Source organism: Palaemon carinicauda, chromosome 17 (assembly GCF_036898095.1).
Source record: "Palaemon carinicauda isolate YSFRI2023 chromosome 17, ASM3689809v2, whole genome shotgun sequence".
Taxonomy (NCBI): domain Eukaryota; kingdom Metazoa; phylum Arthropoda; class Malacostraca; order Decapoda; family Palaemonidae; genus Palaemon; species Palaemon carinicauda.
This window is the reverse complement of record NC_090741.1, coordinates 47,506,528-47,515,078: the sequence shown is the minus strand read 5'-3', so window position 1 is coordinate 47,515,078 and position 8,551 is coordinate 47,506,528. Positions and strand designations below refer to the sequence as shown.

General features: G+C 38.2%; 1 long non-coding RNA gene across 1 annotated transcript in view; it reads right to left on the bottom strand.

The window, feature by feature from the left end:
* Window positions 1–8,551, bottom strand: part of LOC137656729 (uncharacterized) — a 289,131-nt gene that overhangs the window by 188,678 nt on the left and 91,902 nt on the right. The gene's annotated exons all lie outside the window — the stretch shown is intronic.

Sequence of the window (8,551 nt, the reverse complement as noted above, 5' to 3'; positions counted from 1 at the left end):
GTCTGCCCAATGCATAAAGGCCGTGGTTTGCCTTAGGCCGATCTTACATCATCCTCGTTCAAATTTAGTTGTGGAGAAAACGCGAAGATCATTGATCTTACAGCGACTGAAGAGTCACAAGAACGCCATTCCTAAAAGTATTCCAGGAGAGGATGGGAAAACCTCTCCAATTCCGCAAAGAAGAATGCAGCGGTTTTGGGGATGTCATGCGGGGAGAAGACCGTGTTTGCCGAAGGATGAAATGATAAAGAAGCGAAAGACGTGCAGGAAAGGAACATTGGGAACTTCGTTGGCAATTGAAGATCAGGAAGGAAACTGGAAGAACAGAGGAAGATTGAAAAGCGTCGAGAATCCGAGGAAGACCTTGAAGCCCGAACGTAGCAGTGACGTTGTCTGGAGCGGATCTTGTGGTTTTCTGGAGCCTTCGTGGAAAATTCTTTTCGTCTTCAGAGTCATCTATGAAATGATTTATTTCTGAATTTCTAAATATCTGAAATTCTTCACAAATATTTCGATTTTGTATTGAAATTCTTATTGTAGTACCCTTTATATTCAACTGATTAATATGTTCAATGTAGCTCTAATGAATAAAATCCTAATTTGAGAAAATCGTCTTTACTTCTCCTTTATGTTATCCTATTGTAAATGATTTTAGAAGCCGATTGTAGTAGACATTGGCCTAAAAAAGAGTTTTGTGATAATTTCTGTCGATTTTGTGGTATTCAAAATAGAAATCGTGAAAAATTAACAAAATGAATCTTTCATCTGATCACGAATCCAGCTCAGGCATCTGTGTTTTGGTTTGAAGACTCTCGAATTCTCCAAAGACATTCTGGGCTCCGGGATCTGTTTGGTTTTGAATGTCTCCAGATCAAGTTCATTTTTTTTCAAAATATACCAAAATCAAGGTGGAGGAAAGGTATTGACAGAAATGGAGAATTGTAATAATATGTGTTGTTGTTATTGTGGAGTGGCTTTGAATAACAAAGTTATTAATGGATTTATAATTAATAATAGGGACAATAACATTGGTCATTCGGGAATTAAGGTATGCCAAACTTGTTCCGTAATGGAACCAAACAGGGTCTATTTGTTTAAACAAAAGAGTGAAAACCCACAACAAGGAATCATTATTGATTTGGTTGGGAATTTTGAGAAAATGCAAAAAACGCCGAAACAAGAAAGGCCTTCACTAGAAATCAAAGGAAAAGTGAGGAAACTTGTTACGCACTTTGAAGAAATTATTAAAGGCGATGCAAAACAGACTAGGAATAGGAAACTGAATCAGAAGGATTATCTTGGAATCCGAAGGAATCCAATAAGGGAGGCCAAAGAAGTGGCCTTAGCTAGAATTGTAGGAATTCCAAAAAGAAGTCCTTCGCTACAAAACAAGGAAAGGTTAAGGTATCATGTTATGAAATATGAAGAAATTATTAGAAATGACGCAGAGCACAATAGAAGTAGGAAACAAAAACCTGATCTTGAAGGAAAATCTCAGGACGAGAGAAAGCATCTTAGGAGGGAGGCTAAAGATGTGGCCTTCATAAAGATTAGACAAATTGCAGAGGATAAAATCTAACTAGATAAATGTGACAAAGTATATGCTCCTGTTCAAATATGGGAAGAGGCTCTGAAAGATGAGAAAACAGAAAAGAAACAGAAGGTTAACCTTGAAGAAATAGAAGAAGGAATTGTAGAGAGGCGTATCCAGCATTTTGAAAATATCATGCAGGAAACAAGAAGAAAGAAGGCAATTCAAGCATTTTGAAAATATCATACGAGGAAATATGAAGAAAGAAGGCGATCTTCGTGAAAATATCATACGAGGAAACGTAAAGGCCGAAGGAGATCCTCGTGAAAGCAGCATACGAGGAAGCGTAAAGGCCCAGGGAGATCCTCCAGAAAGTGGCATAATCGAGGAAGCGTAAAGGCCCAGGGAGATTCTCAAGAAAGTAGCATACGAGGAAGCGTAAAGGCCCAGGGAGATTCTTGAGAAAGTAGCATACGAGGAAGCGTAAAGGCCCTGGGAGATCCTCGAGAAAGTAGCATACGAGGAACCGTAAAGGCCCAGGGAGATCCTCCAAAAAGTAGCATACGAGGAAGCGTAAAGGCCCAGGGAGATCCTCGAGAAAGTAGCATACGAGGAACCGTAAAGGCCCAGGGAGATCCTCGAGAAAGTAGCCTACGAGGAAGCGTAATGGCCCAGGGAGATCCTCGAGAAAGTAGCATACGAGGAAGCGTAAAGGCCCAGGGAGATCCTCGAGAAAGTAGCATACGAGGAAGCGTAAAGGCCCAGGGAGATCCTCGAGAAAGTAGCGTATGAGGAAGCGTAAAGGCCCAGGGAGATCCTCGAGAAAGTAGCATACGAGGAAGCGTAAAGGCCCAGGGAGATCCTCGAGAAAGTAGCGTATGAGGAAGCGTAAAGGCCCAGGGAGATCCTCGAGAAAGTAGCGTATGAGGAAGCGTAAAGGCCCAGGGAGATTCTTGAGAAAGTAGCATACGAGGAAGCGTAAAGGCCCAGGGAGATCCTCGAGAAAGTAGCATACGAGGAAGCGTAAAGGCCCAGGGAGATCCTCCAAAAAGTAGCATACGAGGAAGCGTAAAGGCCCAGGGAGATCCTCGAGAAAGTAGCATACGAGGAAGCGTAAAGGCCCAGGGAGATCCTCGAGAAAGTAGCATACGAGGAAGCGTAATGGCCCAGGGAGATCCTCGAGAAAGTAGCATACGAGGAAGCGTAAAGGCCCAGGGAGATCCTCGAGAAAGTAGCATACGAGGAAGCGTAAAGGCCCAGGGAGATCCTCGAGAAAGTAGCATACGAGGAAGCGTAAAGGTCCAGGGAGATCCTCGAGAAAGTAGCATACGAGGAAGCGTAAAGGCCCAGGGAGATCCTCGAGAAAGTAGCATACGAGGAAGCGTAAAGGCCCAAGGAGATCCTCGAGAAAGTAGCATACGAGGAAGCGTAAAGGCAGAAGGAGATCTTCGTTAAAATAGCATGCGAGGAAACAAAGGCAGAAGGCGATCTTCGTGAACATATCATAAGAGGAAATGTAAAGGAAGAAGACGATCTTCGTGAAAATATCATGCAAGGAAACAAAAAGGAAGAAGGCGATCTTCGTGAACATATCATGCAAGGAAACATAAAAGAAGAAGACGATCTTCGTGGACAATCTCCAGACTTGAGAAAAAATCTTGATAGGAAGGCCAAGGATATTGCTTTGGCAAGGATAACACAAAGAACACAAGAGGAATTATCAGAAGAACAAAATAAAAACGTATGGAAAAGTGAGAACATTGAAAAGGAACTTCAAGACTACCAAGAAGCTAATAGCCCAGGAACACAAGGAGATTCTGCTAGTAAATGTGATGATTATGCTGAAATATGGACGGCAAAGGTAATGGAATGGAAACAAATAGCTTATCTTGAAGGAAAATCTCAGGACGAGAGAAAGCACCTTAGGAGGGAGGCTAAAGATGTGGCATTCATAAGGATTAGACAAATTGCACAGAATGAAATCTCACAAGGAAAAAGTTACATAGTATTTGCTCCTGTTCAACTATGGGAAGAGGCTCTGAAAGATGAGAAAACAGAAAAGAAACAAAAGGTTAACCTTGAAGAAATAAAAGGAATTGTAGAAAGGCGTATCCAGTATTTTGAAAATATCATTACTCTGTTGGAATAATTTAGAAAACTGGCCCTGCAGAGGGAAAAAGCTTAGCCTTTTCTAGTATGCAGTCATATCCACAAAGGGTGCCTAAAACAATTTTGTTGGATTCAAAACAACATCGACCCCACATAGAAGTGGGAAAAGATGCAGACAAAGAAGAAGACTGAGTATGTAGATAAAAGAAGCTGAGGTTCTTTTAGTATGCTATGTTTCTTGATGAAGATATATAACTTCTTTGTCATGTGAACATAGAAGGGTTGGTACTGGCTCTGTAGATAGACGTAGAGCTTCTTCTAATATGCTATGTTCCTTGATGAAGAGGTATAAACTTCTTCTCAAATGAACATAAGGATTGGTACTGGCCCTGTAGATAGAAGAAGCTAAGGATCTTCTAGTATGTTATGTTCCTTGATGACAAGGTAAAAATTCTTTCTCGTGTGAACATAAGGGTTGGTACTGGCTCTGTATATAAAAGAAGCTAAGGTTCTTCTAATATGTTATGTTCCTTGATGAAGAGGTACAAATTCTTTCTCATGTGGACATAAGGGTTGGTACTGGCCCTGTAGATAGATGAAGCTTAAGGTTCTTCTAGTATGCTATGTTCTTTGATGAAGAGGTACAAACTCCTTCTCATGTGAACATAAGGGTTGAAACTAGATATGTAGATAAAAGAAGATATGGTTCTTCTATTATGTTATGTTCCTTGATGATGAGGTACAAACTTCTTCTCACGTGAACAATTGGGTTGGAATTGGCTATATACATAGAAGAAGCAGAGGTTCTTCTAGCAGGCTACGTTCCTTGATGAAGAGGTAAAAACTCCTTCTCAAGAAACATAGCATACTAGAAGAACCTCAGCTTCTTCTATCTACAGAGCCTGTACCAACCCTTATGTTCACATGAGGAGTTTGTACCTCTTCATCAAGGAACATAGCATACTAGAAGAACCTTAGCTTCTTTCATCCACAGAGCAAGTACCAACCCATATGTTGACTTGAGAAAGAGTTTGTGCCTCTTCATCTAGGAACATAGCGTACTAGAAGAATATTAGCTTCCATCTACAGAGCCAGTACCAACCCATATGTTGACTTGAGAAAGAGTTTGTGCCTCTTCATCAAGGAATATAGCATACTAGAAGAACCTTAGCTTCTTCTGTGTACAGAGCCAGTACCAACCCTTATGTTCACACGAGAAAGAGTTTATACCTCTTAATCAAAGAACATAGCATACTAGAAGAACCTTACCTTATTTATCTACAGGGCCAGTACCAACCCTTATGTTCACATAAGAAAGAGTTTGTACCTCTTCATCAAGGAACATAGCATACTAGAAGAACCTTACCTTCTTTATCTACAGGGCCAGTACCAACCCTTATGTTCACATAAGAAGAAGTTGTACCTCTTCATCAAAGAACACAGCCTACCATAAGAATCTCAATTTCTTCTATCTACAGAGCCAGTTCCAACCCTTATGTTCACATGAGAGGGAGTCTTCGTGGAGCAGAAGTATCGATTTAAAAGCTCAAGATAGAGACGACTGGCGAAATCTAACTGACGCCCTTCGAGTCAACAGGCGTAGGAGGAGATGATGATGATGATGATGAATCAAGAAAGTTCAAACATTTAAGTGAACAGGTGTTATTAATGATGGAGATGATATATAGACATAGCTATTCAATGCAGTCGCTACTGTACACCGGTGACCTAGTATTGGATAATTATAGTTATGAACCTGTCCTTGGTTATGTGAAGTCTTGGTTGGAAAAACTACTTTCACAAGGAGTGGCACAGAATCGGGTAATTGAATCAGTAGAACTTCAATAGTTCGAACTAGCAGCAAACTTTTTTATGTTGAACAGGCTGACCTAAGTCTCTTTATAGTTTGTGTATGAAAGATCTGTTTTAATGTTGTTACTGTTCTTAAAATCTTTTATATTAATAGTTTATAACTTTTCATATAGTTTATTTAGGCCTATTCCTTATTCCCTTTCCTCACTGGGCAATTTCTCCCTGTTGAAGCCCTTGGGTTTATATCATCCTGCTTTTCAAACTAGGGTTGTAGCATAGCTAGTAATAATAATAATAATAATAATAATAATAATAATAATAATAATAATAATAATAATGAATCTAGAAAAACTAGAGGCTAAAGTATCTCTAGGACTCGTGCAGAAAAGCGTGATCCTAGGAACGGCGCACATAATAAGAAGAGATGGACTCCTAGGGAACATCGACCCTACATAAAAGAGGGAAAAGATGCAGACAAAGAAGAAGAAGAAGAAGATGGTCTCCTAAGGAGGCAGGATGCAACCCGGAACCCTACACTATAAATACCACCCAGTCGACAGACTATGATAGAGGAAAAAAAATAGTAATAATAATAAAGGAGGTTTTGTTCGAGAAGGAGGCAGAGAATTGGATGGCGAGAGAAGGTGAAGGATGCCATGGAGAGAAGAGGTTTGGTGGAAGAGGATGACTTTGATAGAATGCATTGGAGAGAACGCATCGAGCAACCGATCCCTTAGTGTAGGGATCACGGTGGGAAGGAAAGATAGAAGGAAAGTTTTGTTCCAAAGAAAAGTATTAAAAAAGTAATAGTTTACCACATTTACCACATCAACAACAGAGCGTGTCTCTCTCTCTCTCTCTCTCTCTCTCTCTCTCTCTCTCTCTCTCTCTCTCTCTCTCAGACATACCATCTTATACCAACTATTATATATGTGAAAAGAAATCACGTTTATAAACAAGGTGTGAGAGAGAGAGAGAGAGAGAGAGAGAGAGAGAGAGAGAGAGAGAGAGAGAGAGAGAGAGAGACGAACTTTCCCAAACTTATAAACAAGGTGAGAGAGAGAGAGAGAGAGAGAGAGAGAGAGAGAGAGAGAGAGAGAGAGAGAGAGAGAGAGACGAACTTTCCCAAACTTATAAACAAGGTGAGAGAGAGAGAGAGAGAGAGAGAGAGAGAGAGAGAGAGAGAGAGAAACTTTGGCCACTGCGATGTTTCTAATTTGCCTCTTTTTCAATATTTAGATCTATTCTCCTGAGATAAAGGAGAAAATTGTTGATCCTTCGACGTATATCAAAACGAAGAAAGGCTTATAAATTTTGAAATGAATGGACCAAGCTTGAACAGTAACAATTTAAGTTATAATAAGTAAAACAAGATTAATATTGTTTTTTTTTTAGTATTCTACTAAGTTTCTGGATGAATTTTCATATACCTACTGTATTTGTTTCCTTTTTACAATAAGTACACATTTTCTGGAGCCACCAATTTCAGCCACGAGCTGCCACTGGGCTTGACTCTTTAAAATGGTACAGTTGGCATCATTAATTCCGGTACATTTCATGGGAAGCTAAGGAGACGAGTGTGTGCCAGAATTAATGAAGCCAACTGTACTAGACTTAAAACACTTCTAATAATAATCGAGATCATAGATATGGGAGATCAGAAGGACAGAAGATTATCACTTTTAGGATTATAATTATTATTATTATTATTATCATTATTATTATTAATTATTACTATTATTATTACTTTCTAAGCTACAACCCAGTTGAAAAATCAGGATGCTATAAGCCAAAGGGCCACAACAGGGAAAATAACCCAGTGAGGGAAGGAAACCAGGAAAATTCAATTTTCTAAGAACAGTACAAACATTAAAATTAATATCTCCTATATAAACCATAAAAACTTTAACAAAACAAGAGGAACAGAAATTATATAGAATATTGTGCCCGAGTGTACTCTCAAGCAAGAGAACTCTAACCCAAGACAGCGGAAGACCATGGTACAGAGGCTACGGCACTACCCAAGACTAGAGAATAATAGTTTGATTATGGAGTGTCCTTCTCCTAGGAGAGCTGCTTACCATCCCTAAAGAGTCTCTTCTATCCTTACCGGGAGGACAGTAACCAGTTAACAATTACAATGATGTGAATAACCCCTTGGGTGAAGAAGAATTGTTTGGTAATCTCAGAGTTATCAGGTATATGAAGACAGAGGAGAATATGTAAAGAATAGATCAGACTATTTGGTGTATGTGTAAGCAAAGGGAAAATGAACCGTAACCAATAAGAAAGATCCAATGTAGTAATGCCTGGTCAGTCAAAGCACCCAATAACTCTCCAGCAGTAGTATTTCAACGGGTGGCTGGTGCCCTGGCCAACCTATTACCTACAATATATATATATATATATATATATATATATATATATATATATATATATTATATATAATATATATATAATATATATATATATTTATATACATACATATATATACATATATATACACACATATATATATATATACATGTATATATATATATATATATATATATATATATATATATATATATATATGTATATATATGTGTATATATATATCTATATATATGTATATATATGTATGTGTATATATATATATATATATAATATAATATATATATACATACATATATACATATATATACATATATATACACATATATATACATATATATACATGTATATATATATATATATATATATATATATATATATATATATACTTTTTGTGCATAGATGTTTGTATGTATATATAAGTCCTTCTGTATGTATACACAGCCGTTTAAACCGATACAATATTGATATGAAAAATGTGCACTTGATTTACTTTGAAAAAACTACATATTTGAAGAGTAAATTGCTATTGACGAAGAAATTGCTGCACATAAGAGACGCCTCCAAAACAGGCCTAATTACATGAAGGACATCTATACCTCCAGACGAGTGAGAGCATTTTCTATGCCACGCCACTGAAGATGAGGCTAATCACTGAATCTACAGCACTGGTGTATATAAGGAGGTGGTTGGGTCAGCTGAGACATGTTCTTCTTCTTCTTCAGC